Here is a 27,569-nt window from a genome sequence, read left to right on the forward strand (position 1 = left end):
CTGATCCGGCTTGTTCCTGACCTGACTCTTGATTACTCTCCTGCTTGATACTTGTTCCTGACTACGGCTCTGCTCCTGACTTTGGCTTGCTTATGATTTAGTACCTCGCTGTTGGCCCATTGATGACCCCGGTTTTTCCTATGACATTGCTCCTGTCTCCTATCCCAGCTTCCTGCCTTGCTCTGTTTCACACCTGGCGACCTACCATACCAGCTCTGCATATCACTACTGTTCCTGAATCAGAGGTTCATCAGTCTTCCAAAGCCTGCAGCTGCAAGAGCTGCAAACAACATCTGCTGGCGCTCTTGTTCCCCTGGTCCCTAGACCCCCTCTGTTCCACTTCCAGTGGGGTCAAGGCTAAGTGACACAAGTGAGGCCGACCTCATAATTTCAGTCTCCAGTCAGGTACGTGACAGTAGCATACAAAAGGACTTCTGTGGCATCACCATTTTCCTATAAACAAGAAACTTCAATGTGGAATTGAATTGAACTTCTAGGTGGGTTTTTAACTTTGAACCTTACTCTATCTAATGGTGTGTGGAATGTGCTTCTATTTCTTAGTTTGTTTGAAATAAAAAGTTGAAATCTTCATCTTTTTGAATAATGTCTACACTCCTGTTACTGAACCTATTCTCTGTATGTCTGCTGGTTTGATTTAGCTTGTGCCTTAAAATGCTCTTTGTCATTTTGTTCCCAACCATGGCTTGTCTTCTGAATTAATACTCTTGTAGATGATAAGTTTTCTGGGTCCCGAATTTGGATTGTGCATGAGCTTTGCATTGTCATTTTTTGGTACCTTGACCACGGCCCTGCTTCATTGCCAGTCTTTAGCTGTCCACACTATCTATATCATGCAGCAATGGTTTCAAGTGGGGCAAATCTTGAATTGCAATCTCAAAGGTCCTGCTGCCCCCACACTATTAGTGACTTTGTACAGACCAAGTGCTGCTAGATCACTGCACTCCAGATGTGCATGAACTTACTGCTATTGCATCCTAAAAACCCACTTGCTCCCTTCCAAAACCACCATCAGCTTCAAATGTGCCAGTCTAGAGTGGTTCAAGCTATTTTTGCTCATGCGGCTATTTACTTTAGTCTCCCAGCTCAGCTTCTCCATGTGTCTTTCAGGCCTGAATGCCTGTGTCTCATTTTATGTGATTCTTCCAGTGCCTAATTCTTCTCTATACTCTGTGTTTCAGGCTTTTCCCTGTCATACACACTCTACTACACTTTCACTGTAATTCCCTTTCCCTGGTGGCTATTGTTATAGGCTGTGGTGTGATCTACGCTGTTCCACTCCTATTTTGTACTTCAGGTTATATGTTGTTATTCTCATGCCTTTAGGTCTGCCAAGTTGTACGGTATAACTGACATCCAGGCAGCAAGACCCATATGGTGAAAATTCCAGCAACTTCACACTGTGCAGGAGAAATGTCAATGTACAGCATGTGTTTTGGTAAAGTGCAATAAAAATGTGAGTATTCACCTATGTTTAGTTTTATACCCTGGAATCATTCTCCACTTACATTTATGCCTGCTCTCTTTACTGGACATTCTCCCCTACTTTCCCTTATGACAGGCCCTCTTATCTGTTCATTTTCCTGCAATACCATTCACATTCCCTTTCTAAGTGATTATTCTCCTTCATTTTTATCCATGAATGCTGTCCCTGGTCATTACTCTATTTCAATCCACACCTGCTTTTCTTTTCTCATTTTTTTTTCTCTTAATTCATGCCTACTTCTTCATCCTGCTATAACCAGAGGTCGGCAGGAGGAACCACAGTGGCTAGCAGAGACACGCTGTTTGACACACCAGAGGAATCGAAATAGATAGAATCAAAATAGATGCAAAGCGAAACTCCTGCAAACGACCCGTCAGACAGGTAAGTATCAAGCTGTTTTCATCACAGGGTAGTGCTGTTGTATTTTTTTAATTAAAGGGCCCTTTTAATGTCTCATAATCTGTTACATACCTGAAATCACGCTGTGGCTGGCATGTTACACAGTAAAGTCATCTATTTATGTAATTGTTTGGGATAAGTATACCTTTCATTTGGTACTTGTGCTTTTGTAACACTTTTTCTATCACTTTTTACTGTTTCCAACCCCTTCTCATACCTCTATGGACTAGAGAGCATTTTACATGTTATCTATAGGTCTTTTAATTCCACAATAACATTTAATTACTAACTTTAGACAAATAATACATATTTCTGGCAATGGTATCCTGAAAACATTATTTATTTTGTGCAATCTCTAAACAAAAAATATATACAAAATAAATGGAAAATTAGGCCTAGGCAAGAAAGTATCTACAGAATACCCGTGTGCTATACCATTCACAACCAACTAGTCTTATAGGTTTGAAACCTAGGATTGCCTGAGTCCGGATTGCGGATTAGATCCTGTGGAATAGAGGGCTGTCAAAATCTTGAGAAGATGCTCTGGTTAAATGCTTTTAATTTAATTTAAATGCTTTTAATTTTTTTGAGTGGAGCTCCTCTTTAAGGAATCAAAAAGCACTCGCCCTAATCGGTGTGTAACACTGTAAAGTCTTCTTAAAACAGAAGGTATTCACATTCATTACATCACATATCCTAAAAATAAGATTATTCCTCTGAGAGGACAGAAACTATCATCTACTGTATCCCAACAATCACCCAAGATGGAGCCCACAAGCAAACTAAACTGGAGCCTTTCCCTTGCAGTGCCGCCTAGAAGAAATGCATATTTCTCTTGTTTGAGATTTGTTTAAGAACTGCATTGAGAAGTACAGTGTTACTTGAACTGTATTCCAGGATTTGCTTGTCTTCAGCTGTGAGAGCTTCCGATAATGTAAGACTTTACTTAAAGTCTCAGAGATCTTCCATTAATAAGATCTTCATGTTATATAGTGTGAATACCATATTTCTTTCAATTTTTATGGGGAAAAAAACGCTTTTAAAAAACACAGAAAAAAATATTTTTTTTCCCAATTTTTCAGTTTTTGACCAAGCCTTCCCATCTCTAGGCCATTGTATGAAAACCATGGTTTCTGTAGAGTAGGGTTTGAGATTATACACCAGTGAATTTGGATGTGCATTAGGCTGTTTAGAGAATGTTTTGCATGGTTCCACCCACTGTCCATCAAATGAGGAGCTGTTGCCATGATCCTGGTATAAACACTTGTTCCCTAGGATATATGGGTACATCCTATGGACAGAAAGTGGTTAAAGACATACTTTACAGCTAGGGCATCAAACAGGGTGGGGGGTTTGTAGGGCACAGCAGTAGTAGTAGTAGAAGTAAGCAAGCAGCAGTGTTGGATGATCCTCCAAAATACACACAAACTTTTATCACTCAGAAATACACTATATTTCCAAAAGTATTGGGAAACCTCTCCAAATCATTGGATACAGGTGTTCCAATCACCTCCATGGCCACAAATGTATACAGTCAAACACCTAGGCATGCAGACTGCTTCTACAAACATTTGTGAAAGAATGGGTTCTCAGGAGCTCAGTGAATTCAAGTGTGGTATCGTGATAGGTTGCCATCTGTGCAGTAAATCCATCTGTGAAATTTCCTTGCTACTAAATATTCCATGGTCAACTGTTAGTGGTATTATAACAAAGTGGAAGCAACTGGGAACAACAGTGTATCAGCCACGAAGTGGTAGGCCACGCAAAATGAAAGAGCAGGGTCAGCGCAAGCTGAAGCGCACAGTGTGCAGAAGTTACCAACTGTCTGCAGAGTCAATAGCTAAAGACTTCCAAACTTCATGTGGCCTTCAGATTAGCAACAGTGTGTAGAGAGCTTCATGGAATGGGTTTCCATGGCCGAGCAGCTGCATCCAACCCTTACATTGCAAAGCATTGGAAGCAGTGGTGTAAAGCATGCCACCACTGGACTCTAGAACAGTGAAGATGTGTTCTCTGAAGTGACGAATCACACCAATCTGTCTGGCAATCTGATGGACGTGTCTGGGTTTGGCAGTTGCCAGGAGAATGATACTTGCCTGACTGCATTGTGCCAAGTGAAGTTTGGTGAAGGAGGGATTATGGTGTGGGGTTGTTTTTCAGGGATTGGGCTGGGGAACAGTTTGGGGATGGCCCCTTCCTGTTATAACATGACTGTGCACCAGTGCACAAAGCAGGAATTAAGAGTGGAGAATGCAAGCCTGGCCTTCTCATCCGCCATCAGTGCCTGACCATACAAATGTGTTTCTGGAAGAATGGTCAAACATTCCCATAGACACACTCCTAAACCTTGTGGACAGCCTTCCCAGAAGAGTTGAAGCTGTTATAGCTGCAAAGGATGGGCCAACTCAATATTGAACCCTACGGACTAAGACTGGGATGCTAAAATAGTTCATGTGCGTGTAAAGGCAGGCGTCCCAATACTTTTGGCAATATAGTGTATATTGTGTTTCTTAACTAGTACATTTGTCTATTTTCTGGAGAGTATGGCTGGATAACACAATGGTTAGTGATAGCACTGGTAAGTAACCAGGAAAATATGATTCATGAATTTAAAACATTTTAAGCAGATTACACATATTTGCATGCATATGTTAAGGAGAGATTTGTTAATCCACCCAAATATACCAAACTATTTGCTCATTGACGGGTTTGGCAAAAATGTCAAAAAGGATAGACATAATCCCTTAAAAAGCATCACGGTCCTTCTTGGAAAATTACCATGGACAAAATCTTGTGAGAAGACTTTCATGTTTCATGCTGCTGACTTGACATATAAGAATACTTACCTGTCCTGTGATCCAGAGCTGTCCTCTCCCAAGCCGAATCTTCAATCGGCTTTGGGTGCAGGTGCCGGCATCTCAGCTAAGGGAAACTGAGAGTATAAAAAAGAAAGAAGCAGCACCATCTAAATGCAACAAAATAAGCAAATTTATTTCCAAAAAATTGGCAACTCACAATAGTAGTAATCAAATGAGCATTTGTCAAACTGGTGTCAACTGCTGTGCAACTCCTTAATGGTCCCGATACAGGCAAGTCTACAATGCACTGTTCTTGGCTGTGCTATTGGTTCCCAGCACTTCCTGGTCGGTGTGGATCCAGGCAGGCGAGAATGATGTCAGCTCCAGGTAAATCAGCAGTAGACATGGCACGCGTTTGGAGCATGCATGCTCCTTTATCAGGCCATAGAGGGGGCATATATTGGCAAAGGATAGTGGCAGACTATAGGGCCCAGCCAACTCATGGAGAGGCCCAAGTGTCATAGCTTAGAACAAAAAACATCAAACCTCCCTCTCCTAAACTAATTAGACTATGCGCTCTTAAATTAAATTACAATAAAATACAATAAACAAATAAGGAGGATATTAAGGGAAATGTATGCAAATTAGGCATGTATCTCACTATGCACTATAACAGATACTATAGGGGTCCTGTATGAACAAATAAATATATATGTAAAAATAGAAATGTTTATGCATAAACAGGTGATTTCATATTATTGAAAATGTGTATACAGAAATTCTAGATGATAATAATAATGCTACCTATGCCATTTGGGAAAATGAAAATAATGTAGAGCAAGAGAAAATGAAGAATAGAAATATAATGAGAATCGTGGAAGGATGGCCAGCTACCGGTAATATAAGGAAATGGATGTAACTATGTATAAACTGAAGCACTTGATAGAGGTATCAAGTGTGTAGGTGTAATCGTAGAGTATATGATAATCACTAACCAGCACAAATAAGGCATATGGTGTACACACAAACATATTACATGTGGATAAATTATAGTGCCAAGAGAATCAGTGCAAAAAACGGCATCAAGAGACAGACTGGAGGGTGGTGGAACCCCCATACAACTCCATCACTAAAAGATTGTCAGCTTGCCTCCCAAAAAAGGGGAAAACAACAATGGAGGAAATGCAAAGGAGACACATCTGTAAAATATTTAGAGAACTGTGCTGACTTCAAGTTCCTCATTCAATCTGCCAGGGCCAAAGTGTCCAAGGTATAGATCCAAAATGTCTCTTTCACAGAGATGTTTAAAATGTTCTGCTGTTGGTAGGTCACGGGATATGACTTCAATGACCCAAACCATCAGACCCTGAGAGGATTTTTGTTGAAATTCCAGGAAGTGCCTGGGGACACTGTGTTTGTCGATGCCATCCTCGACAAAACAACAGTGTTCCCCAAACCTCTTCCTGAGGATCCAGATGGTATGGCCCATGTACAGCAAGTTGCATGGACAAGAGACAGTAGACTACATATTCAGATGAACAGGTGTGAAACTCAGAAATGGGGTAATTTTTACCCTTCGTGGTGAAGTCTCTATGTCCATGTCGGACATGCTTGCACATAAGATACCTGGGTTTACGGCACTGATACATGCCTTTGATGATAGAGAAGGTTAGAGAAGGACCTATCTTGGGAAACTGGCAGTGAAGCCTTCTAGCTTCACAGCCATTTTCTACTGCGCTTTGTGAATGGTCTAGCAGTCTTTGGGACCTGTGATATGACGCAGAAGGCTGTGGGGGGAAGGAGGGGGCGAACTGCCATGTCCATCTGATGGAAAGTGGGAGCGGGTATTAAAACCAAGTACCCACTCCCCCCCAAAAAAGTGCCAAAAGTACCAGTGGAGGGGTGAGGATGCAAACAAGCTGAACTTCCACTTTTGGGTGAAGTTCCACTTTAAGTCCCTTCTAATCGTAACCTGTAGGTATACCAGGTATAGTATCTAGATTAAAAACATGTAATGTGTCCAGTCAATTTATCAATTGACTTATGGCTGATTGCATTATAACACTCAAAGAGGCTCTGTTTTGCGATTTGAAATGTGTGCAGAGGTAAGAAGGATAGGTAGCATAATGACCTTTTGTTTTTCACCACAAAATGTTCTTTGATCATGCAATGTCATGGTGTAATTTGTTGCACACAGCCTATAGTAGAGCTAATGTTTACATTCCTTTGTCAGCAGTTTCCGTTTGTGTTTAAACATGAGGCATGCAACATGGCACTGCACAGGTTAATGCTTGACCTCTGTCTGTAGTCTAAGAATTGACACTTCCCTCGAACAAACTACATATCACACAATCCATGGGTCTCTTGGTCTAGCCCTGGGTCAGTGAGCAGTGAGTAGATCTGACTCTCACAGACAGGCAGAGCATTCCCATAGAGATCACCATGCTGGGTGAGATATGTTTCTTCACATTAACACTCCCACATTTGTGATGCAACACAGAGGAAATAGCTAGGCATGGATTGGACACTGCTTGACTGAATGGTTACAAGCTAGGTACAGTAAATGAATGAATGGACATGGAGGAATCAATCAACCATGATGCTACAAACTGCAGCAATAATATGTGAGCCCATCATTTAAAGGTAAGCCAAACAAATGATACAGGGAACTAATACCTAGTTAAAACAACAAAAACATTTGAAATATTACAATGTCTTTAGTTGCTGTAATTTTGTGCAACTGAAATTATTTTGGTAACAAACAAATGTTCAGGTTGTCTCCTGGTTCCTCCTCAACTTGTGGACTGTCTCCTGTCTCCTCCTCACCTTGGGGGCTGCCTCCGGGCTCCCCCTCACCTTGTGGGCTGTCTCCTGACTCCTCCTCACCTTGTGGGCTGTCTCCTGACTCCTCCTCACCTTGCGGGCATGTTCCCGGGCTCTTCCTTACTTTGCGGGCTGCCTCCAGGCTCCTCCTTAGCTTGGGGGTTTCCAGGCATGGGATTGTGGCACTGGGAACCCACACTAGCGATGGCACTGGCTGTCAGATCAGGACTGTGCAGGGTTTGTTTACCCACCCCCTAACCCCATTCTCTGCTGGGAGGGGATGGGGGGCGGTGAACAAACCCTGCACAGTCCGGATCTGAATATCTCGATTGGGAGCACTGCAGTAGCACAAGTGTGGAGATGGAGGGTAGAGAGTTCACAGCCTACTCCCAGCTCTCTTCTCCTCTATAGATTATGTCTGTCATTTTCTGTGCTAAGTTGACAGGAGTAGAAGTTGCTGTCACTTCTGTCAGCTTGTAGTATCTGGAGCTCTCACTGCGGTGCCTCCCCCCATGTCCCAGCCCTGACTGTGCCCTATGTGGTAGTGCTCCCTAGGCAGTTGCCTGGTCCACCTAACGGTAGCACCGGCCCTGGTTGTACTCAATTTCCTCCAATAAAAAATCAAACTATCCACCACTCAAAAACAGAAGAATTGCCAACTCACCACAATTATATGCTGCTCTGATATAAAGTGCAGCGTCAGTATTTTAATTAATCATCACAAGACCATCTGTCTGCTTATGTGGATCCTGGGGGACTGCTCTTCTTTTTCCTCCTTTGCAATATAAGACATGTATCAATGTGACACCAAAAACAAATAAAAAGTTATAGTGTAGTAGTGTTACGTATAACAAAATTCAACACCCATGCATACGTGACACTCTGTGATACATTGTGTGTACAAAACTCTGCCACTCACATAAAATGTGCGCTCACCACCAATGTGTGCTGCTCATGAGATGTGCAGTAGATAACGCATCAGGCCAAATTGGAGAGCTGGCATCAATCTTCTCTCCCACCAACTTTAATCATCTCCATAGGGGGTACTGTTCCACTCTCGCCGTCAAACACCACCACAAGGCAACCAAAATAAAACGCCATATAGTGTAACATTTATGAGGAACCAAACAAGTAGAAGCACAGTGAAGTCACATAGGGGTTTATTTACTAAATCTGGAGAGTCCAAAATCAGACTCCCTTCTGCATAGAAACCAATCAGCTTCTAACCTCAGCTTGTTCAATGAAGCTTTGGCAATGAAACCTGGAAGCTGATTGGTTTCTATGCAGAAGGGAGTCTGATTTTGGACTCTCCAGCTTTAGTAAATAAACCCCATAAAGTCAATAATAAAAACAGCTGCTCTGACTTACATTTCACATCGTCACTCCGGAAACCGATGTGGCAGCGCAATAACTCGCCTTACAATACACCCAATGCATTTCTTACAAATGTGTGTCCTCAGGGGCCTCTAGCATCCCTTAGTGGCCAACCTGTATATGTAGCCTACTCACAGAACTCTGAGTAGTGCCATTTACAGTCCGGTATTCAAAACAAACATTACTTCCTGTCGGCACTATTTTGTTGTAGTTCAATGTAAGGTCTATGGCAGCGATTTTCCTGTGGACTTCTGATCTGGCGTTCAAATAAACAGAACATCTAGCCCTGTGCCATTTTGTTGTAGTTTAATATAAAGTATATGGCAGCCATTTTCCTGTGGACCTATTTTCACATATAAGATCATTGAAAACAACAAGTGAAGCTTGTAAAGAGCTGAGTAACCAAAAGTACCTAACAGCCATTTTCGTGTTATGAGGTGATCTATACAGTCAAAAAATTTGGCATGTAAAAAGACTGGCTCAAAATAAACATTACTCCCTATTCGGTGCCATTTTGTTGTAGCTCAATGTAAGGTCTGTGGCAGCCACTTTCCTGTGGACTTCCAATCCACCGTTCAAAAGAATAGTACTATCAGTCTGGCGCCATTTTGTTGTAGCTTAATATAAAGTCTATGGCAGCCAATTTTCCTGTGGACCTATTTTTAAATATACAGTGGATATAAAAAGTCTACACACCCCTGTTAAAACGTCAGGTTTCTCTGATGTAGAAAAATTAGACAAAGATAAATCATTTCATAACTTTTTCCACCTTTAATGTAACCTATAAACTGTACAACTCAGTTGAACAACAAACTGAAATCTTTTAGGAAGTAAAAATAAAAAACTAAAATAATATGGTTGCATAAGTGTGCACACCCTTAAACTAATACTTTGTTGAAGCACCTTTTGATTTTATTACAGCACTAAGTCTTTTTGGGTATGAGTCTATCAGCATGGCACATCTTGACTTGGCAATATTTGCCCACCATTCCTTGCATAAACACTCCAAATCAGATTGCGAGGGCATCTCCTGTGCACAGTCGTCTTCAGATCACTCCACAGATTTCCGATCAGATTCAGGTCCGGGCTCTGGCTGGGCCTTTCCAAAACTTTAATCTTCTGGTGAAGCCATTCCTTTGTTGATTTGGATGTATGGTTTAGGTCGTTGTCATGCTGAAAGATAAAGTTCCTCCTCATGTTCAGCTTTTTAGCAGAAGCCTGAAGGTTTTGTGCCAATATTGACTGGTATTTGGAACTGCTCAGAATTTCCTCTACCTTGACTAAGGCCCCAGTTCCAGCTGAAGAAAAACAGCCCCAAAGCATGATGCTGCCACCACCATGCTTTACTGTGGGTATGGCGTTCTTTTGGTGATGAGCAGTTTTGTTTTTGTGCCAAACATATCTTTTGGAATTATGGCCAAAAAGTTCAACCTTGGTTTCATCAGACCAGAACACATTTTCCCACATGCTTTTGGGAGACTTCAGATGTGTTTTTGCAAAATTTATCCGGGCTTGGACATTTTTCTTTGTAAGAAAAGGCTTCCGTTTTGCCGCTCTACCCCATAGCCCAGACATATGAAGAATACAGGAAATTGTTGTCACATGTACCACACAGCCAGTACTTGCCAGATATTCCTAAAGCTCCTTTAACTGGTTGCCGACCAGCCAAAGTGTTTATACCGCTGCGCAGAACAACGTTTTAAAACGTCATTCTGCAAAACCGGTAGGGAGTGTGCGCGACCGCCATACCTGTGCCGCTGATTGTGACCGCGGGTGTCAATCACCGGGTCCTGGTCGGTCATTACCCGCCGGGTCCCGACGATTACCGGCAGTCACTGACAGGAAGCACGGCTGCAGAGTTTACACTGCAGCTCTGCTCTCTGTCAGTTCCGAGCACGCTGATCCTGAGAGCGGAGTTTATCTCTCGGGATCAGCCTGTTCCTGTGAAGTACACACCCCCGCCCCCTAGTAAAACACTCCCCTCACACAGTTAACCCTTTCATTGCCTAAAAAAAAGTTAACCTCTTCCTCCCCAGTGCCATTATTACAGTGTTAGTGTTTTTTTTTTGCACTGATCACTGTATTAGTGTCACTGGGGATGTCAGTGACCCCAAGTCAGTCCCCCCCAGTGTCAGAATGTCCGCCGCAGTCCCGCCATAAGTCGCTGATCGCTGCCATAAGTCGCTGATCGCCGCCATTATTAGTATAAAAAAAATTAAAAATACAGTATCTATACTGCGATTTGTAAACGCTATAACTTTCACGTAAACCAATTAATTTACACGTATTGGGATTTTTTTTAGCAAAGACATTTTGGCCGAAATTTATGATGAAATTTGATTTTTAAATTTTTTTTACTGGACATGTTTTACTGTATAGCAAAAAGTCCAAAATATTGTTTTTTTCTCAAAATTGTCTTTTTTTTTTTTTATAGCACAAAAAATAAAAACGCAAAGGCGATCAAATACCACTGAAAGAAAGCTCAATTTGTGCTGCCAAGTGACCGCGCAATTGTCAGTTAAAGTAATGCAGCGACGTAACACAAACCTCTTCTGTAACCGCTTCCTGACCGCCCTATAGCACAAATACTGCTACAGGGCTGCACAGGTGCACAAAATCACATATATATATATATATATATATATATATATATATATATATATATATACGTGAGTCGCGCTCCCGTGGTTTTCACACCCCTCCCAGATAGCGTCAGATTGCCTGTCAGTACACCAGTCATCACATTTAACCCCTTGATTGCCAGGAACATTCTCATGCACAATAAACCTCCATTGTTAGTATAGTGTCTGAATGGATCAATATCTTTGATCAGATCAGCACTATACCAGTGTTCACATTAGTATAGTGTCCCCAAAAACGCAGCGTTAGCGAGATCCTGCCAGCACCTGCGTTTAGCCCCTACGCTTACCCCCCCATTCTCCCCCAGCAAGTGCAGTGTCAGTAGGTCACTGTCACTTGATATATTACACACAAAACTGCAGTGTTCGCAGAATCAGGCCTGATCTCTGTTAGCACTTGTCAGTAAATTTTGATGACTCTCATATGCAGCAGAGTGCCAGTACTAGTGCCACGCTACCTTTTGGTGAACTGGCGAGTACTAGTGGCCTAGTACATCCTGGTCTTTCACATATCTCTTAGATTGTAAGCTCCCAGGATCGGGCCCTCCTAACCCTCTTGTATTGAACTGTATTGTTCTGTATTGTCTCCTGTTATATTGTAGCGCTGAGCAAACTGTTGGTGCCATAAATCCTGTATAATAATAATAATAATAATACCAGCACTGTAGTATGACTTGGCAATGTGGTGAGTCCCATAAGTGCAGTAAAAGCTGGTGAGGTGGTGAGCACAAGTATTGTCCCGCAACCACAAAGAATTTGCACACAGGCCTGCAGAGCCCCTAGTATCCTTCCTGATGTGCTTGCAAATCCCGACTGGCAACCCACAAATTCTGCAACACCTGTACTTCCCCCATTCACTGCCCAACCCGGAATTCAGGTGGAAATAGCAAATTTAACTACTCCCCTTGCATTTTTGGAGCTGTTTTTCACGGAATATCTGTATGCGTCAAATGTGGATCAAAGCAATTTATATGCACAACAATTTATCGCCGCCAACCTAAATTCAAACCTTGCCAGACCAGTCACATGGAAACTCATTACTGTTTTCGAATTTACATTTTTTTGGGGCCTAACCCTCAACATGAGCATTACTAAAAAAAATGAATTGCGGTTGTATTGGTCCACAGACCAGATTCATCATATGCTGTGTTCTCTGTTGCCATGACCAGGCAAAGATATGAGAGTATAATGTGTTTTATGCATTTCAACGACAATACACTCTGTCATCCTCGAGGTGACCCTGAATTTGACTGGCTTCACAAAATTCAGCCCCTCGTAAATCACCTTAACCAAACATTTGCAGATGTCTATACTCCCCAGCAAAACATCTGCGTTGATAAGTCCCTCATTAATTTTTCTGGCCACCTTGCATTCAAACAATTTCTCCCCTGCAAGCGTGCCAGATATGGGGTCAAGATGTAGAAGACCTGTGAGAGGACAACAGGCTATACTTATACGTTTTGGATTTACGAGGGAAAAGATAGTCACGAGGAGCCCCCCGGATGCCCAGACTACATGGGGAGCAGTGGCAAGATAGTTTGGGACTTGGTGTCATCCTTTTTCCATATGGGGTACCACTTATATGTGGACAATTTTTATTCAAGCGTGCCACTATTTAGACATTTGTACAATCTTGGAACTGGCGCTTGTGGCAAAGTGTGACCTAATGTGTGCCCACCATTAGAAGTGGGAGGATGCAGGGTGGTATATTCTAATGGTGGGCATACCACACACTTTTTCTGGCAGAGATTTCTTCTCTTTTTTTCATTCAGTCCACAGGCTGCATACAAAAAAAAAGAATATAGTATATACACCCAACAAGGATCAGCAATGTACTGGTACATCACTCGACTTTGAAAGGTTATACCAGGATGATGCCTACAGCTGCAGGCATCATCCTGGTATCGTTTTTTTCAGCCGGTGATCGGCTTTCATGTAAAAGCAATCATAGTGGCTAATTAGCTGCAGGATTGCTTTTACAAGCAGCGGGAGATGATGCCCCCCTCCCCCGCTGCCTTCCACGGCCTTCTCAGGCAGTCCCGTGCCATCGGGGGAACCTGAGAATGCAGCCATTGTTTCTGCCAGAGTGGTGCCAATCATCTCTATAGTCTAAGAATTCAGAAGCTACAAGCATTTCATCACTTCATATAAATATATACTCCTGCGCCACAGAACAATCCCCACATCTAAAATTTGAAATGCTGCTGTGCACTAGTGTAAACACCAAATCATAAAAATTATATAATAAACAGCGCAAAACCATACCCAACAAATTTCACATAATAAAGGAATAAGTGAAAAACTCATATTTTGATTTAAAGTGTCCAAAATGAATGTGTCCAAAAAATATATATATAAAAAATATAATAAATATATATATAAAAAATATATATAAAAAGCTTTTCTCCAACTTCAGAGTGCTTCACCAAAAACGAATAAATATATATTGTGGTTATCCTTCTGTGATAAGTGCTTCCACCATCCACCAGTGAAAAAACCAACATTAATCGAACTCACCAGATTATGGTGAATAGTAAGCCTTTTAGGACTTTTAGGGATCCTACACCCCCTCTTATAGCCTCCAGACCTCCATTCCACCACACCAGACTAGGATGATTCTTCCACCTCCTTTCTCCAAAACCGCTCCACCGTTACGCCAAAGAAGAAAATATTGCATATAGTGTGATATTGCTAATGATCTCCTCTTAAGTCTATAGTAATAATGCCAAGTCACTCATGGTTCACAAAATCATTAAAAGCTTTTTATTATATAGCCTCCATCGGCCAAAGACAGTCAAATACCATCCAGGATCAATTGCAGAAATCCCACAACTTGCTGTGCAGAGGATGACAGTATGTGTGACAGACAGATCCCAAAATGGCCACTGGAACGCACCGCTCGGCGTGCGTTCCACTCACCGGAAGTGACGTATGATGTTCAAACGGACCGGAAGTGCGTCAACGCGTTTCACCCCTCCTACTGGGCGTTCTCAAGACTCACACCTCCAGTCGCCAACTACTTAAATAGCAATTCAAGAACCCTCCCCTCATTTACAATAGGTCGATTCTCTTACCAAGTGTGAAAACCCCCCTGTCATCCTCTATCTCATGCCCTGGATTCGTTTACATATGTCATACCTAAACAATTCATACAGCTAAACAATTCATACAGCCACATCTTAGAACGGTCTTCACAATTTAATATTTATATGATTTCCGGATAATAATCACTGTTAATAGACTGATCCAAAACAAATAATAAACTGCTATACCTTTTTAAACTTTAATGAATATATGAATAAAAATATTAATGTTTGGTGGTTTAAATTAATTTCCTAGCAAAAAATACAGATTTTTTTCATGTGAACAAAAAGTGTCAGAAAAGGCTTGGTCTTCAGGTGGTTAGAAGAGTGAATGATATGCGGTATAAACTTCTAATGCTGGGCATAGAATGCCCCCACCCCCCAAAATGACCCCTTTTTGGAAAGTAGACACCCTTTTGCTGAGAGGCATGTTGAATTAATAGAAGAACTTATTTTTTTACCACAAGTTTTTGGAAAATTACAAAAAAAAATATTTTTTTTTACACAAAATTGTCACTTAAATGATTTACTGCTCACACATGCCATGGGTATATATGGAATTACTCCCCAAAATACATTCTGCTACTTCTCCCGAGTATGGGGGTACCACATATGAGAGACGTTTTGGCAGTCTAGCTAAGTACAGGACCCCAAAATCCAATAAGCACCTTCAGGCTTTTAAAGGGCTTTATTTCCTCATTACACTTCCAGACTACCTATCACAGTTTCGGAGGCCCTGAAATGCCAGGATAGCACCTAACCCCCCCAAATGACCCCTTTTTGGAAAGTAGACACCCCAAGGAATTTGATAAGAAGCATGGTAAGTATTATGCAGATCTCATTTGTTGCCACAAGTTTTTGGAAAATGAAGAAAAAAAACAAAAACATATTTTTTTAATTCTTTTTTTATATTTCAAAACCTTGTGAGAAAAAATGAGATCTGCAAAATACTCACCATGGTCCTTTTTAAATTCCTTAGGGTGTCTACTTTCCAGAAAGGGGTCATTTGGGGGGGGGGGGGGGGGGTTTGGTGCTATCCTGGCATCTCAGGGCCTTCGAAACTGTGATAGGTAGTGAGGAAGTGTAATGAGGAAGTTAAGCACCTTCAGGCTTTCAAAGTGGTGATTGGATTTCAGGCTCCTGTATGTGGCTAGGCTCCCAAAAAGTCTCACACACGTGGTATCCCCATACTCGGTAGAAGTAGCAGAATGTATTTTGGGGTGTAATTCCACAAATACCCATGGCTTGTGCGAGAAATAAATAATTTAAATGACAACTTTGTGTAAAAAAAAAATGTTTTTGTCATTTTCCAGAAACTTGTGGAAAAAAAATAAATCTTCAATGGACTCAATATGCCTCTCAGCAGATAGCTTAGGATGTCCACTTTCTGAAAAGGGATCATTTGGGGGTGTTTGTACTATCCTGGTATTTTAGCACCTCAAGAAATGTGATGGGCAGTCAGAAAGTAAAAGCTGAGTAAATTCCATTATCTATACCATAGTTTGTAGATGCTATAACTTTCACAAAAAGCAATAAATATACACTTACTGGGATTTTTTTTAACCAAAAACATGTAGCAGAATACATTTTGGCCTAAATTTATGATGAAATTTTAGTTTTTTTGCATATTTTTTATGACCGCAATGAGAAAATATTGTTTTTTTCAAAATGTTTTTTTTCTTCAAAATTTTTCTGTTTATAGCGCCAAAAATAAAAAGCGCACCGGTGATCAAATACCACCAAAAGAAAGCTATAACTGTGTGAAAAAAGGACATAAATTTAATTTATGTACCATATTGCATGACCGCGCAATTGTCCGTTAAACTAGCGCAGCGCTGTATAGCAAACAAAATGCGTAAATTACAGTATCTATACCATAGTTTGTAAACGCTATTACTTTCACACAAAGCAATCAATATAAATTTATAGGAATTTTTTTTACCAAAAACATGTAGCAGAATACATTTTGGCCTAAATTTATAACAACTTTGAGTTTACTATATATTTTTTATAGCTGAAAGTAAAAAATATAATTTTTATTCCAAATTTTCGGTCTTGTTCTGTTTATAGCATGAAAAATAAAAAGCGCACATGTGATCAAATACCACCGAAAGAAAGCTCTATTTGTGTGAAAAAAAAGGACGTAAATTTAGTTTGGGTGCAGCATTGCATGACCGTGCAATTATCAATTGAATTAGTCAGGAAGTCAGGAAGGGGGGTAAATCCTCAGGAGGGCAAGTAGTTAATGTTGCTGTAGGCATCTTGGCAGCCTCCCAGACCAGTTTTCTTCTCGTCTTTTCATCAGCTTTGGAGGGACATCCAGTTCTTGTTAATGTCGCTGCTTAACTTTATTTGGGGTTAATCAGAGGCCAGCTTAAATGATGGCAGGTGTGTGCTGTCTCCTATAACATGAACTGTCTCCTTTAACATGATTTTGAATGTGATTGCTTAATTCTGAACACAGCTACATCCCCAGTTATAAAAGGGTGTGCACACTTATGCAACCACATTATTTTAGTTTTTTATGCTTACTCCCCCCCCCCCAAAAAAAAAAAGATTTCAGTTTGTTTTTCTATTGAGTTGTACAGTTTATAGGTCACACTAAAGGTGCAAAAAGTTCTGAAATGATTTATCTTTGTCTAATTTTTTTACATCACAGAAACCTGACATTTTAACAGGGGGGTGAAGACTTTTTATATCCTCTGTAGGATCATTCAAAACAACAAGTATAGCTTGTAATTAAAGTACATAACAGCCATTTTCTTGTTATGAAGCGATCCATACAGTCAAGATTTGGCATGTAAAAGACTGGACCAAAATCTACTGTTTTTCTCAAGTTTCAAAGAACTTTATTGTTCACCAATCATTAAACAAACTATCAAGCCAAGCACCATCATTGACACATTTTTTTCTATTAGGGGCTTGGTTATAAAGATAACGTAGTTGGAATTGGTAGGTATACAATTAAGAAGAATTCATATTTGCTCTGCTCTACTCTTGCAGTGGAGCTTTCTTTCCTTAGCTCTGTGTTGCAAACTAGGTGGTATAATCCTCATTGGTCCAGTCCTCCATTGGGGATTCCCAGGGGGGTATAGGCTGTGCACTGTCATCCACAATGTTACACTGCTCCACAGTGTCCTCTTCTTTCTTCTTACTTTGTGTTTCAAACTATGCAGTCTATTCAATCTCAGTGGTCCTGTTTTAGCTCTTCTTATTCCTGGATTTTTCTGATGATATAAAAGCATCTCAGCAACAAAACCTACAAAGAGTAATCTAAGGCTAAGACAAATGTCAGAATGTCAGAGGTGAACTTTCATCAGTTTCCTCTCTAACACATATTTTGATCTGCATCTTTTTATAATATTCAGCAGTGCTAAAATATTTAAATGCCATGTCTGCTGCCTGGACCTTTCCTCCATGCCTGGTCATTCTGTTTACCTTTCATCCATGCCCACCCTCCTTCCACGATCATTCTTCTTCACTTCCACATATGCTTACTCTCCTCTCTTATCCCTCTCCTTTAATTACATCTATTCTTTAATTCTTTTAGTTTCATCCATCCTTTAGTCAAAGCCTTTTACTTTTTTGATCATTTTCTTCCATTATCATCCATACAACCTGCCTTTTCTGGTAATTTCCTCCTCTTCCATCCATGCCCACTCTATTCTCAATGATTAATCTCTTTTACTATCAGCCATGTTCACTCACTTCTCTGGTAATTCTACGTTAGTTTAGCCAATGCTGACCCACTGGACATACTCCTTCATGTCAGCTTGACTTACCTTGTGATCATCCTCCTCCATTTTCACCACTATCAGCTCTGCTCTTTGGTCATGCCTTTCCACATCCACCAGTGTTTAGTATGCTTTACTCTGTGATCAATCATACTTCAAGCCATGCCAATGGTAATCTCTGGCCATTTTCTTTCTGTTTTATCCATGCCAACTTCCCTTAGTTTTGTGATCATCATGTTCACTGGCCTCTCAGGACATTCTCTTTCCATTCTATTCATGCCTACTCTCCTTTTATAATCCTCCATATTTATTAAATAAAAATACATACAGGAACTGACACATACCTCTCCTAACCAAGACATTTTTAAAATGTTTGTCCATAAAAAAAAGCTTAGTATGTACACTGCTCAAAAAGAAATGAAAGGATCTCAGATCTCAATGGGGTAAAATATCATGCTGCATATCTGTACTGATATGGACTAGGTAATTTGTTAGGAATGTAAGGATGCCCCTTCATTTGATGGAAATGAACATTATCAACATACAGAAGACTGAATTCAAAGACACACAGAAAATCAAAGTGAAAAAATAATGCAGCTGGTTAGTCCATTTTGCTGAAACTTTATTGTAGCAACTCAAAATGGTACTCAGTAGTTTGTATGGTCCCCACGTGCTTGTATGCATGCCTGACAATGTCGGGGCATGCTGTTAATAAGACGACGGATGGTGTCCTGGGGTATTTCCTCCCAGATCTGGACCAGGGCATCACTGAGTTCCTGGACAAACTGAGGTGCAACCTGGCACCGTCTGTTGGACCAAAACATGATATCCCGAGGTGTTCGAATGGGTTTAGGTCAAGCGAGCACGGGGGCCATTCAATGGTATCAACTCCTTCATCCTCCAGGAACTGCCTGCATACTCTCTCTCGGCATTGTCGTTCTCCAGGAGGAACCCAGGACCCACTGCACCAGCGTACGGTCTGACAATGGGTCCAAGGATTTCATCCCGAGACCTAATGGCAGACAGGGTGCCATTGTCTAGCCTGTAGAGCTCTGTGTGTCCCTCCATGAATATACCTGCCCAGACCATCACTGACCCACCACCAAAACGGTCATACTGAACGATGTTAAAGGCAGCATAATGTTCTCCACGGCTTCTCCAGACCCTTTCATGTCTGTCACATGTGCTCAGGGTTCAACCTGCTGTCATCTGTGAAAAGCACAGGGCGCCAGTGGACCTGCCAATTCTGGTGTTCAATGGCAAATGCCAGTCGAGCTCTGTGGTGCCTGGCAGTAAGCACAGGGCCCACTAAAGGACATCAGCCCTCAGCCCACTCTCATGAAGTCTGTTTCTGATTGTTTGGTCAGATACATTCACACCAGTGACCTGCTGAAGGTCATTTTGTAGGGCTCTGGCAGTGCTCACCCTTCACAAAGGAGCGGATACCGGTCCTGCTGATGAGTTAAGGACCTTCTACGGCCCTGTCCAGCTCTCCTAGAGTAACTGCCTGTTTCCCAGAATCTCTTCCATGCTCTTGAGACTGTGCTGGGACACACAGCAACTCTTCTGGCAATGGCACGTATTGATGTGCCATCCTGGAGGAGTTGGACTGCCTATGCAACCTCTGTAGGATCCAGGTATCGCTTCATGCTACCAGTAATGACACTGACCCTAGCCAAATGCAAAACTAGTGAAAAACAGTCAGAAAAGATGAGTAGGGAAAAATATGTCAGTGGCCTCCACCTGTAAAACCATTCCTGTTTTGGGGGTCGTCACATTGTTGCCCATCTAGTGCACCTATTGTTAATTTAATTAACACCAAAGCAGCTGAAACTGATTAACAATCCCCTCTGCTACTTCAATGACCAGATCAATATCCCAGGAGTTTAATTGACTTGATGCCATACTCTGATTTAAAAGTGTTCTTTTAATTTTTTTGAGCAGTGTATTAAAAATTAAAGGAATGTGAATGGTAAAAGCATACACAATACATTACATGTACAGCTTGTATGTGTACTATCAGTACTATTGTACTCTTAATTGTCTTTCAAAAATCTTTTTTTGTACTGCACGCACATGTATTCATGGAAAGCGAATACAGTACTACTTCCCAGCTATTGTATATCAGTTTGACAGCATGTATTGTTGTGGTGTTATAAGATTTTCTCTAAGTTTATACATCTCTAGATTATCTCTATGGTGCTAAGAGTGAAGTAACAATACTAGTAACTCAGTGCAGTCATTCAGCTTAGCAGGTACACATTATCTGCAGAGAAGTTAAATTATGAAAAAGAATCAGGCGGTTTCAGAAAAGTGGCAGCTGGATGTTATAAAATATTTGATTTATTACCAGTTGGTGATTACTTTATGGCAATATGGTTCCCTATTCTTCATCTGGAGGCATGGATGTCACTAGTAATGACCCTGACATGCACTGCACAGCAATTTACTAAGTAAACATCGTATGTGCGTAAATTAAAGAGATATCATGTGTTTGGGAAAAAGTATGGCTTGTCGTCGCCCCCCCCCCCCCCAATAAAAAAAACTTGGGGAAATGAGAGTATTTAGTAATATTAAGATACATCCATATTGGAAAGACTATGGAAGGAAACAACTGTAGTGATGTATAATGATAATTCAGTGTCTAGTAAATGAATTACTATTAGCTGTAAATCTAACTGTACAAAACTGTACAAACAAAAATGTTCATTTTTTTTCTAAATACATGTGCTAACATAAATGTACACAGATTTAAAAAGTAATGCAAAGATATGATGATTAGCAAAGAAAAGTAACCTATAGTTACTAATCCACTTCCACTTTTCATCATTCAGAATGAAAGATGCTGGAAAGCAAACTGAATTGTAAAGCAAATCCTGCCCTTTTCTGTAGAATTCAAGCCTGGATCTGCCCACTCCCTCCTCCTAAGCCTCCTGTTAAATCTTGATATTACGGACACCCATAATCAGGGGTAGACTAGGACTCTGGTGTCCACAGGAAAAAGGGAGAAGGAGGACCACTGCACAGTGCGCATTGTGAATATTGGTCTTGGCTATTGCATTGCATCTTTTTATTCAAAACATTTAAAAAAAAAAAGAGCAAAATACAGGATTACTCTTATAAGTACACATTGGTTTAATCTCTATAAAGCTCAAAGTAACATTAAAACAGTACAATCAAAAGAATTTAAAATCCAGACTCCTGCCCGGTATAAAGTAAATACTCAATAATCTGCAATCTGTTTATGTTCAACTGCTTACTGACCTGCTGAAGGACATATACTACGACTGGGTGTCTCCTACAATCACAGAGGTGTACCTGTATGTCACTGCCTGTTTTCGAGTTTCGGGCACACACATGCCCCCACCCGCCGACTCTCGCTGTGATTGACACAGCAGGAGTTTGTCAGCAGATCCTGGTCAATGATTCATGGCTAGGACCTGCTGATCGACTATGTCAAATCACAGCCCAGAGCCCTGTGATGACAAACAACACAGGGCTCTGCTCAGAGAGAAATATCGCTTTGTTTCTTTTCCATGAAAAACAGAGAACAGAAACAAAATCGATCTATAATAGAAAGAAGCACAAATTACACATTGTAAGGCACACAATTAACCCCTTGAATTCCCCTAGATGTTAACCCCTTCTCAGCCAGTATCATTAGTACAGTGACAGTATATATTATTAGCACATCAGCAAGTGTCAATTAGTGTCAGATTGCCCGCTGCACTATCACAGTCCTAATATAAGTAGCTGATCGCCACCATTAATAGCATAAAAATATCGGAGCGGGACCAGCTGCTGGAGAACATGGCCACAGAGTAGAAGAGCTCCTAAGCCTCAGAACACGGCTGTTTTACCACTCAGAGCATCGAGTCACATCATCCATCATGTCCAGGAAGAGGAAGGAGAATGGGAGACCAGGCAAAATGAAGGACATTTTTCAGCAGCCCCGCCAACAATGCAGCCAAGATGGCACTGGTAAAAACACTGACAGAGAACTCAGCAAAGCTGCAGGCCATGGAGACAGAGCACAGCACTCATCAAATAGTAATAAAATGCCTATGGGAAATGGCTCTCTCTCCCAGTCCTCCTCATCTTCCTCCAGCCCTGTTAAAGCTAAAATCCAAAATATCTGACAGACAAATGTGGAGATAGAGGGAAGTGATGTGGAAAATTCTCTTAATGACACAAGAGAACTTCAGGGTTCCATCACGGAGTTCCCTACCAGAGACCAACCTGTTTTGGATACTACATTGAAAGACATGCTGGTCTTGGTGTGAAGTTCTATACATGCAGATATTATGTCATTAGCGCAGAAATTTAAGTCTGAGAAGTAAAGTGAAGTAAATGCAAGGGTTACACATCTTGAAAATGAAATGGGAGAGTTCGCCAATACGTTTAATGATTTGGTAGATGCCCACAACAACAGGAAAGATGAGCTACAGTGGATAAAAACTAAGCAGATTTAGAAGACAGTTCGAGGAGAAGTAATATTAAAATCCGCGGAATACCAGAAACAGTCAGAATTCTGACCTGCACACTCATTTCCAAGATATATTAAAAGAAGTCCTTCCCTTTGTACCACTGCAAGAACTAGTGTTCGACAGAATTCACAGACTCCCTAAACCACTGCACCTCCCAAAGCATCTACCAAGGGACACTATAGTTCATATACATTTCTTCCACATAAAAGACACATTTCTCATGAATACAAGGAATGCAGATAAATTAACACCTAGCACCCATGGTCTATCCTTCTTTACGGATTTCTCTGCCTATACAATGCAAAAAAGAAAAGAATATGGCGACCATAACGAAAACAAATCTCATACAGATGGTCATACCCTGCTAACCTTCAAGTCACCAAGGATAGCAAGACTTACCTCATCAAAACAGTCGAAGAAGGTATCCAACTCCTAAAAAACTGGCGCATCTTGGAACCGGATGAAAATAAGTCTGCAGCACTTACCCCTCTTCTTCTCAGCGCTCTTCTTCATGGCATGATGCAGCTGAAGGCTTAGGCTTTATTTTTCTACCTACTACACCATTATAGCTCTGGTGAGCTCACGGAAATACCCGACTTCCTATTTACGCCTCCTTTGATAAGCAGAGTCGATTCCTCTCAGATTCGAACAGAATCGTCTCTTTTTATATATAGTTAGTGTACCAGCTTTGAGTGTCTATTTCGAATACATTCACTGGTACAGCTTTTCATTTTGGTTTGAAACAAAGTCTTTTTGTCGTTCAGGCCACTGACCATCATTCTTTGAAATTTCCCTGGGACTCGCTCTCAACTAAGAATTCTCTTTTGTAACTGTTCACACTTATGACAGCCTGCTGCGTTTTGGACTACTACACTCAAATAAGTCCAAATTACCATACTCATCATCTGCTCTGTGATCTACAATCCACATCAAGTATTTGCAATAAACTATATCCTCTACCACCATGAACTTCTCGATTACATCATTCAACGTCAAAGGCCTTAACAGCCCAGCCAAATGGAGCATGCTCTGGATAGAAACTAAATCCTTACAATGCGACATACTGTGCCTCCAGGAAATTCATTTCTCTATACAAAATCCACCGAAATTGCATCATCCACACTTTCTTAACATTATTTGCTCTAATGCCCCTAAGAAAAAAAAGAGGAGTGGCTATCCTCATCAAAGACACAATCTCTTTCGAACAAGTGATGGTCGACATTGATGAGTTGGGTAGATATCTGATTTTGGTTTGTAAAATTAATAATGCAATATACGCAATTGTAAATGTATATGCCTAACGTGAAACAGATCTCCTTTCTAAAAAAAGGTGTGGAGGTTCAAGCTAGGCAACAAGGTAATGTAATTCTTTGTGGGATTGCAATGCTATCTCCAACAAACAATTGGATGTGTCCAACCCGCTCAGAAACCGCTATATGAGAGCAACTTTAATCCATTTCAAAACATTTAACGATCTGTAGATCAAATCTAACATTCTAGCGATCGCCATTAATAATGATACTAAACAACAACTAAGTTCTACTTTTCCCTACCCACGGTCTACAGACTCAATACAATATCTTGGAATGCAACTCGCCACACCATGTGCCAATTTATATAAATTAGACTTTCAACCACTTATTAGTACAATACAAAATGATTTAGACAGACTTAAATCATTTACCTTTCTTGGTCAGGTAGACTAGCCACCTACAAGATGCTAATATTATCAAAAATGTTATATTATTTTAGAGCTTTACCTATACGTCTTCCCACAAATTTCTTTAAAATTATGCAATCCCAACTTTTTAAATTTATTTTGGCAGGTACCCATTCTTACCTTTTCTTGCTTTATTAGGTAAAAAACCACAATGTTCACACCACATCTTATTAAAATATAAAAACGCAGGAGGAATAGGATTACTATAATACAAGATTACTATAGAGCAAACATTTTAGACCAAATTTGAAATCTGTTCCACTCTCCACCAATAAAACACTGGGCTGTATTAGAAAATGATAGCCTCACCCCAAATACGTTATATGCCACAATACTAGCAGATTCCTTTCCAAGTAGGGACGTTGCCTTATATGCTCAATATCTCCGCAGATATTGGAAAAACATTTTTTGTTTACTAGAAAAGATCGCAGGAATGATTGTTAAAGAAAAATTTGAACAAGCAATCCTAAATATCAAAATAGACCGCATCCCTCCAGGATTCAGGCCAATAACCATCCATATCTTTATGGCAGCTAGATTAATGATAATCCGAAACTGGAAATCTAATGCAATTCCTGGTATAAGCGATATTTTTAGACAACTTGAGGTGACATTCCACCATGAACAAATACTGGCCCACAAAGATGGAAAATCCAAGCTCTTACAAACAGTGGTCACTTTGGATTTCTGTCAGGACAGATACCGAAGTGACAAATTCCCTTACATAACTAGGACGGTGTGTAGTCTTAGTTGGGGGTTGAACAGTGAGCCTTGGACAGCCTTAGACTCTTTTACAAATCATTGTAATGCATTATAGTACTAAATCATTATTCTTGTTATAACTGATCTATTTTTTCATATGGAAGTTTCATTACACTGCGGTTTCTTCATTTCAAATGTATTGGAGTCCCACTACCAACCTATACTTGCAATTAAAATATATGTTACAGATGTATTAATATGATGACAAATCTATTTCAATACTGTGATGTAATATAACAAAAATTTATAAAAAAACTATTTAAAAAAATATAGTATAAAAATAAATAAGTAAATAAATATTCCAGTATATATACCATAGTTTGTAGGTGCTATATCTGTCACACAAACCAATTAATACACTTATTGTGATTTTTTTTTTTACCAAAGACATGACGCAGAATATATTTTGGCCTGAAATTATGAAGAAACTACATGTTTAAAATTTTTTTTATTGAATATGTTTTATAGCAGAAAGTAAATTTTTTTCCCCAAAATGTTCAGTTTTTTTGTTTATACAGTGAGGAACAGAAGTATTTGAACACCCTGCGATTTTGCAAGTTCTCCCACTTAGAAATCATGCAGGGGTCTGAAATTCACATTGTAGGTGCATTCCCACTCTGAGAGACAGAATTAAAAAAAAAATTCAGGAAATCACATTGTATGATTTTTAAAGAATTTATTTGTCTTGCACTGCTGAACATAAGTATTTGAACACCTAAGAAACAGCAAGAATTCTGGCTCTCAAAGACCTGTTACTGTGCCTTTAAAAAGTCCACCTTACTCCACTCATTAATCTAACTTAGTAGCACCTGTCTGAGCTCTTTAAAGACACCTGTCCACCCCACAGTCAGTCAGACACCAACTACTACCATGGGCAAGACCAAAGAGCTGTCAAAAGACACCATAGACAAAATTGTGGACCTCCACAAGGCTGCAAAGGGCTACAGGGCAATTGCTAAGCAGCTTGGTGAAAATAGATCAACTGTTGGAGCAATTGTTAGAAAATGGAAGAGGCTAAAGACAACTGTCAGTCTCCCTCGGACTGGGGCTCCATGCAAGATCTCACCTCGTGGGGTATCATTGATGATAAGAAAGGTGAGGAATCAGTCCAAAACTACAAGGGAGGAGCTGGTCAATGACATGAAGAGAGCTGGGACCACAGTTTCAAAGGTCACCGTCGGTAGAACACTACGCTGTCATGGTTTCAAATCATGCATTGCACGGAAGGTTCCCCTGCTCAAGTCAGCACATGTCCAGGCCCGTCTGAAGTTTGCCAATGACCATCTGGATGATCCAGAGGAGGCATGGGAGAAAGTCATGTGGTCAGATGAGACCAAAGTAGAACTTTTTGGTCTAAACTTCACTCATCGTGTTTGGAGGAAAAAGAAGGATGAGTTGCATCCCAAGAACACCATCCCTACTGTGAAGCATGGGGGTGGTAACATCATGCTTTGGGGGTGCTTTTCTGTGAAGGGGACAGGACGACTGCACTGTATTAAGGAGAGGATAAATGGGGCAATTTATTGTGAGATTTTGAGCAACAACCTCCTCCCTCAGTCAGAGCATTGAAGATGGGTCGTGGCTGGGTCTTCCAACATGACAATGACCCGAAGCACACAGCCACGATAACCAAGGATTGGCTCCGTAAGAAGCATATCAAGGTTCTGGAGTGGCCTAGCCAGTCTGCAGACCTAAATCCAATAGAACATCTTTGGAGGGAGCTGAAACTCTGTGTTGCTCAGCGACAGCCTTGAAACCTGACAGATCTAGAGGAGATTTGTGTGGAGGAGTGGGCCAAAATCCCTGTTGCAGTGTGTGCAAACCTGGTCAAGAACTACAGGAAACATTTGACCTCTGTAATTGCAAACAAATGCTTCTGTACCAAATATTAACACTGATTTTCTCAGGTGTTCAAATACTTATGTTCAGCAGTGCAAGACAAACACATTCTTTAAAAATCATACAATGTGATTTCCTGAATTTTTTTTTAAATTCTGTCTCTCAGAGTGGGAATGCATCTACAATGTGAATTTCAGACCCCTGCATGATTTCTAAGTGGAAGAACTTGCAAAATCGCAGGGTGTTCAAATACTTCTGTTCCTCACTGTAAAATAAAAAAACCCAGTGGTGATCAAAAACCACCAAAAGAAAGCTCTATTTGTGTGAAAAAAAGTTATATAAATTTTATTTGGGTACAGTGTTGCCTGATCACGCAATTGCTAGTTAAAATAGCACAGCGCCAAATA

This window comes from Staurois parvus, unplaced genomic scaffold (assembly GCF_062004578.1).
Source record: "Staurois parvus isolate SC_StPar_1 unplaced genomic scaffold, SC_StPar_1.0 ptg000165l, whole genome shotgun sequence".
Taxonomy (NCBI): Eukaryota; Metazoa; Chordata; class Amphibia; order Anura; family Ranidae; genus Staurois; species Staurois parvus.